The sequence below is a fragment of the Mirounga leonina genome, unplaced genomic scaffold (assembly GCF_011800145.1).
Source record: "Mirounga leonina isolate KUSES-001 unplaced genomic scaffold, KU_Mleo_1.0 Mir_174, whole genome shotgun sequence".
Lineage (NCBI taxonomy): Eukaryota > Metazoa > Chordata > Mammalia > Carnivora > Phocidae > Mirounga > Mirounga leonina.
In genome coordinates this window covers 60,902,501-60,910,108 of record NW_023270451.1, presented here as the reverse complement: position 1 = coordinate 60,910,108, position 7,608 = coordinate 60,902,501, and the positions used below count along the sequence as shown (strand labels likewise).

Here is a 7,608-nt window from a genome sequence, read left to right as displayed (position 1 = left end):
CCTTCAAAGACAGAATGTGTCAAGGGACTTGGAAAGAGCTCAATTTAAGCCATATATGACTGCAAGGAAGAAATAAAAGGAGGTGGCACTTTCATCACAGAAGACAATATGAACAATTTAGGGGAATCTCAGGTCTAGGAGATGATAGTGGGAAAGCAGGGTGATTATTCACAGAATATAGTTACCCATCCTCTCCTTACATAAATTATATAATATTCTTAACAAGGGGTTTGGTGACTTCTGATTGAATATTTCCCATGACAAATAAATGAGAAGGGGGATTAAAAAAAAACAAAAAAACCTGTAACTATATATATCCCACCTTAAACAATAGGGTTAAACAAAAAATAACTAGGATGTAAAAAAAATAACTAGGATGTAGTTTTGAGTTTTTACATTAGGATATGTTTACTTCTTTGCAATATTAGTTGTGATATTACTTCTTAGTGCTTCCCTAAATTTGATTAAGTATTTGAGCCAAATAAAACAAAACAAAACTCATGATTAATATGAATGTAGTAATTAAATTGTGCTTCCAATGCAGTAACTTGAGGGAAGTTTTACTATGAAATGGCAATCCCCATACTACTGCTGCCAATGAAGGGAAGGAAAGAAGTAAATTAAAAAAAAAAAAAAGCCACAGAAAAACCATGTCTTGCTATCAAGGTCATTTATATGCCTTATATCTATCTGGATTACTCCTTTTTTTTTTTTTAAGGCTTAAAATGTATTTTAATAAGTTGATGCTGCATTACTGCTCCATTTCTCAGAAAAACTCCAAAGATATCAGGGACAAATCATACATGGTCTATCAGTAAAAAAATGCATAGCGTAACTACCTAAGATAGGCAAGGCTAAGAGTTACTCTTCAACCTTTAGCACACAGTAACCCTGTTCCCAAGATTGTACTAGGCTTATCAAGAAAATCTGTGAACAGCAACATCATAGACACGAAAGGGCTGTTCCTGGGTCGTCCTTACTGGAGAAAAAAGTTGGAGGCAACTTAACACAAGATTTTTCAAAGATACACTAAAATGAAAATCTGTAAGAGAAAATGTCTTCCTTAGGACATGAAGGGGTAATATATGGGATATAACAGAACCGTATGTATGTTGTCTGTGACCTCTGTGGCCATTGGCCTGAATTCCCACCTGTGAGTGAATGGAACAATGGGGCTAAGGTCATTGGGGGATGTTTGTTTTTGTGGTGTATGCGGCAGTGTCTCTGGGGTTGGAGGGTATAAGAATGAGAAAGCAAATACAACAGGATGGACAAAGAATGGAATGATCAAGATTAATCATGGAACACTACATCAAAAACTAATGATGTAATGTATTGTGATTAACATAACAATAAAAAATTAAAAAAAAAAGATTAATGGGGGCTCTAACTGGATCCATTTTGCCATAGTTCCTCCCCATCCCACCTCACCCCAGACCCTTAACAATCACACATGAGACTTCAGAAATGCACCACACAGAATCAATTAGTTAAACGATATACCACACAGAACTGATTTGTTAAATATCGCCCCTCCTTTGCCCTCAGCCTCCAGCAAACTCCCTCAGAGTAGTACAGGCAAGGAAGACCTAACTATTGGGAGAAATCCCTAACACTTTTCCAGGGCAGAATTCAGGCTAGTCCAAAAAGGGTCCTTCTTTTAAGGGTTTTGGGGAAACTAGACATTGAAATTTTTATTAGTATCGGAGACATTCGTTTGGAGCAAATTCAGCTCCAGGAGCTGCATGGATGAATGCAGGAGGGGTTCCACCAGTTGCCCCAATTCCTTCCATTGCAGCAGCTTGGCCAAAGCGTTCAGTTGTTGGTGGGATCGATCCCAAGGTTCCATCTGGCATCATGGTGACAGGTCCTGGAGGAGCTGGGGTACCAGCTGGTACTGGAGCAGGGGGCATGGCGCCTCTGTTGTTGATGCCCATAGCACCTCCCACAGCCACTGGCCCATCCCTGTCTCCTGTTCTCTTGCATCAGGGCATGTTCCCTTGAATCCTTCCTGCTGTCGCTGCCTCATTTCTCCCTGTTGCCGCCGCATCTCTTCCTCACGGCGCCTGCCCTCCTCCTCCTGCTTGAGCTCCAGTTGCTTTCGTTATTGCCCTTCTTGGTTGTGCAGCTCTTCCGTCCTCTGAAGTTCTTCTTGACGCCTCATCAAATCCTGCCTCATTAGCCTGACGCGGTGCTCATGGCAAGCAGCCTCCTTCTCCATCTCCAGCTTCTCACGAGCTTCTTGATGCTGCGGTCCACTTGGTTCTGCTGCTGCTTCTCCATCTCACTGAGTGCCTTCCGGCACGGGGCGTACTCACACTCAGGGGAGCCAGGCTGTGCAGATCTGGGCGGGTGCTCTCCGTCCTTGTGACATTGCTGGTTCTTCATCACCAGCTTCCCTGGAAGTCCCTCTTCATCATCCAACGTCCATGGGCTCCACGGTCACAGGCCAGGGCAATGTGGTTAGCAGGAATGAGCCTTCACTGCACCTGTCCAGAGCTTTCCGAGCAGTTGGCTTCCCTGAGAATTGAGCAGTGCCTTTTCCCGAGGGTCTTCCTCGATCATCCACGAGGACTACAGCCCTTTCCACCTGGCCAAACACCAAAAAGGCTTCCTCCAGCAGTTCATTGGAAACACACCAAGGAAGGTTTCAGACTGTCAGGGATGTACTATGGCAGGCAAAGCGCACACACAGCTGCTTTCCACGGAGCAGCATCTTGTCCAGCTCTACTTTGGCCATCTCCCCTAGGGTTCGTGTTTCCAAGCGGATAAAACCAAAGCCCTTATCCTTATGACTGAGGACTTCGCCTGCCATCCCATATTTCTCAAGTTGTTTCCTCGTCTCTTCCTCAGTGATGTCAGGAGGAAGATTGCCCACAAAGAGCCGGCTACACTGGGTGAAGTTCTTCTCTCCTAGTTTCCTAAAATTCTTCAGGTCAGTAGTCAAGCCTTAACTTTGGCTGCTGGCTTGTTGTCCATTTGCAGGTATCGGTGGCGGTGGTGGCAGCTGCTGGTGCTGCTGGTGGTGCTGCTGGTGGTGATGCTGACGATGCTTCCTTGGAGTATGGTTTTGTTTCTCCAAGTTAAAGGTTTTATTGCTCTGCATTTTTGCATCCTTCTACCGACTGTTCTCTCCTCAGAGTAACAGCGACACTATACGTCCTCTTGGATTACTTCTTGAAACCCAATTCTACTCCCCCCAGCCTTGACCTCCTCAGCGGAGGAGGAGTGTGACCTGACAGGGACTTAGCACAGTCCACCTCTGGTGCTTGTCACATCCACCTTGGAAAATAGATTCCTAAACCAAGACATTATCCTACTCTGGGGGAAAGAGTCAGGATAAAGGGAAAAGCTAGTTTTTATTTACTGCAGCACAAATTAAGATCTTATGCCTAAACAACTTACATACTAGGAAGACTTGTGATATTTTACTATGTTGGGTCCTGGGGTGATGCAAATAAATTATTTCTACTGGTGACCCAAGTACCTGTGCGAATTTTAAGATGAAGTGAGATACATACTCTTTTGTCCCAATTGGAGGGCAAGTGATCACAGTGGAATACCTTTACACGCTAGAATATGGAAAATATGGTTTTACTGAGTGTCATTGAATGGCTGGTTTGCATGCTCTCAGAAGGTAATTTTTACTCCTGAAAATGCATCCTCCAAGTCAGGAACAATTACCACCTCTCTATAAGGATACATAAGTTACTACAGAAACATAGTTGACCTATGTTTCTTCAGAATGGCATCAATTCAAATACTTAAAATTTCTATTTTGATGCTTGAATATATTATTCTTTAGACTAACCTGCCATGCTATTTTACCTCTTTTGATGCTCATGTGATATGAAACCCCCCCCCATTTCTTCTAAACTTAGTTAGGTTGATCCATGTTCTTTTTAAAGATCTATACATTGTAACAGAAACCAAAATAAAAGTGGCTTAAAAGGTCAAAAAAATATATTATCTCAAGAACTTAGTTTTTCCCATCACTGCAGCAAAATTCTGATTATAACTCATATATTATAACTAAAAATGATGATATTTACATGGCATTTTAAAATAAACATTTTTAAACTTACTCACAAGTTGTTAAGATCTGAAGTGCCAAAAGATGTTTTGGAAACTATTTTGGAAAATGGCCCTCAGAGATTGTCTAGAGATGCATGAAGTGAAGTAGTAGTTTGGCAACAATAACTTATTTTTATTAAGGTGAATAGCTAATTCTACTGAATCCAGTATCATTATTACTATGGATAGAACTGGTTAGTTGAAATATCTGTGTTGATCAAAATAAAAGAATAATTGTAATATAATCAGTTAAATTTCAGAGAGTCAGAATTTATGTAATCAGTAGACTATATTTTGGAAAAAAATAATATTTAGGTGTTTCCCACAATTTTTTTTTCTTACCCTTCAAACTGTGCCATATGGCAAAGGTCCTAAAACGCTTTCTTAGAAACTGTTGGTTTCATTAAGATCTGGGTTGCTTTTCAACAATTGGGGTAGAATTTCTAAGAATCTATGTTTTATCATCCATTTCTTCTGGTGATTGACAGCAACCATCTGCAAGTGTAGAAAGAAACTAACCCTTCATGGGACCCAGCCAAGTAGTAAGGTCTCATTTGAATACAATTACATCAATTAATCTGTAACTACAGATTGGAAACAAATAATGTTTCTTTTATTTCTTACAATAAACCAATGAAAAAGTCAAGGAACAAATTATGAATCTCCTTTCCAGATAACTTAATCCTGCTGAGTGTCAATTGTCTTAACACATCAGAATTAACATACACAAGTGGTTCAAACAGAATCAGACCCAGGTCTGCCTTCTTCCAGCCCCATGAACTTCCAATGGACAGAGGATACTGTAGGGAATGCTAGTCATAAAGATTAATTCTAGAAGATACCAAAAACACTGAAGACTATTCAGAGCAACTCTGGATGAGGGTATTGATTTACACAATTTTAGAGAGTATGTGAAGTAAAGTAATTTTGAATGTGTTAAATAAGCTCTTTATTATCTTGGCTAAATTTTTGTTTGCTTAATTTCAAAAGATTGTCTAGTTCCCTTTTCACTTAATAAAATGATTTTATATGAACCTTTATATAAAAATTTCAGCTACTTAGGCTCTAGAAACTAAAGTAGGTCATTGATTAATCCCATTTTTTTTTGTAGAAAGAAAGAGGAAGAGAGAAATTTTAAGCAACCAAGTAACACTGAGCTTTTATAATTTGTTTCTCTTTTGTACAACTCTCCATGCAGTCATCTAGAGCAAGTTTCTGTCCCAAGTTTTATGAAAGACTCCTTTAAAAGAAGCTCTAAACTGGGAAGCCAGAGTATTAAACATTCAGTGAAGCATTTAAGAAAAGTCTGGGATATAAAGACTTCAATAGCCATTCATTTATACTGGAAACACAACTTGATTAAATGAAAAGCTAACTGTATTTGGGTTTCTTAACATTTAATAAAGAACTTTCCAACAAATGTCAGCCAGATTTACCTACTTCTTCTTACTTGACATAATTAGTACCCTCAACCCTGCTTCATAAATGTTATCACTGATTTACAAGCACAAACAAAATATATGTGGCTTCTTGCTTAACGTCTTACATTTGACAATGCTAAATATCAGCTTTAATATGCCACAAAGGAGCTGATCATTGGCTTCAAGTTAGGAGCATTTAAAAGATGATTCCACAAGTGGCTATTTGCATTTCTTTGGTATTTTAAGGAGTAACTATTTTATTATTGTTTTAATTTGATGGAAGATAAAGAGCTGCTTCTGATGTTCACTTGCTTACTTTACATTCTACTGATACCACTGCTGTTGATGTTGGAGACAATCAGTAATATCAACTTAAATTCAATGGCACTGCAGGTGGAGGGGGGGCTGGTATTTAAAATGTTAAAAGCAACAGAAAGATCAGGTAAGATGAGCATACAGAAGAAGGTCTCCACAACATCTCTGCTTCCAAAGAGGAGGTGATTAATGGGGTAAAAAAAAAAAAAAAAGAAAGCAGAGCAGAAGGATGGGACACAAGTGAAATTTTAAAAGGAGAAACAAAAAAAGGGGGGCTATGGTTGCAGAGAAAGGGGTACAATTACGGTATTTTGCAGTCTTAGAACTGGGACGCCTAGCTGACTCAGTCAGTAGAGCACATGACTCTTGATCTTGGGGTTGTGAGTTCTAGCCCCACCACACTGGGCACAGAGTTTACTTAAAAATAACAACAACTTAGGGGCACTTGGGTGGTGTAGTCAGTTGAATGTCCAACTCTTGGAACTTAGAATATTGCACTTAAATGTGCAGCTAAAGCATCAGGGTGACTTTCGAGAGTTCTTTGGATTCTTTCACTTCATAAGAGCTATAAGATAATTTATTACGGTGGTATTTTTTCTTTTAACATGACAAATACTTATATGTTGTTTCAGAAGATAAATTATAAGCATGGTTACTCTGTTATACTCATTGTTAATTTCTTCAGTTACTTGTGGTGTTATGAAAGCTAAAACAAAGCAAAAACACTTCTCTGATTATTTCCGCTAATATGATAAATGCCAGCAAAATACCTTTCTAATCCCTTCCCTAACTCCACACTTCTTTCTTCCTCTCTCTTAACTTCTTCCTTTCTTCCTTTCCTTTCCTTTCCCTCTCCTTCCTTCCTCTCTGTCTCTCCCTCTTTATCTCTTTCCCTCTTTCTTTCTCACGAAAAACACACCCAGGACTCTAGGCCAAGGAAAAAATAATTTTGAAAACTACCAAAATTTAGAACCATTACAAACAGAATATTTCTGGGGTGCCTGGGTGGCTCAGTTGGTTAAGCGACTGCCTTCGGCTCAGGTCATGATCCTGGAGTCCCAGGATCGAGTCCCACATCAGGCTCCCTGCTCAGCGGGGAGTCTGCTTCTCCCTCTGACCCTCCTCCCTCTCATGCTCTCTGTCTCATTCTCTCTCTCGCCAATAAATAAAATCTTAAAAAAAAAAAAAAAATTAAGGGCGCCTGGGTGGCTCAGTTGGTTAAGCGACTGCCTTCGGCTCGGGTCGTGATCCTGGAGTCCCAGGATCGAGTCCCACATCGGGCCCCCTGCTCGGCAGGGGGTCTGCTTCTCCCTCTGCCCTCTTCCCTCTCATGCTCTCTGTCTCTCATTCTCTCTCTCTCAAATAAATAAATAAATAAATCTTAAAAAAAAAATTTAAAAACAGAATATTTCTTAAAGGATAAAAAAGAAAAGGGCCTTTACCTTGATCCTTTTTCATTGTAAGTTACAATCATAAAAAGACAAAATTATAATTAAAATAATATTAATTTGCCTGAATGTTACTGTTTATTTCTATTAATAAAAGTGAGGAAGTTCAATAAGACATATGATTAAAATTTAAATCTGGAAAAATGTTGTTTCCTTAAAGGTTTCATGCTATTCTGGCTGTTAAACTCTAATAGTGTAAAAAACTAAAACAGGAAAATGACTCTGTTTGGAAATCTTAAAAAAATGATAAAGAACAAAAGTCATGCCATGCAATTTTTGTTTTTTAAAAGGTTATTTTCAACTTAATTTTCTTGTTATTTTTAATCTTCAGATCAATTGAAACCTGTTTC

General features: G+C 39.1%; 1 pseudogene; it reads right to left on the bottom strand.

Annotated features, from left to right (window-relative positions):
* Positions 1–1,407: 1,407 nt before the first annotated feature.
* LOC118021018 lies at positions 1,408–3,815 on the bottom strand (annotated as a pseudogene).
* Positions 3,816–7,608: the final 3,793 nt, after the last annotated feature.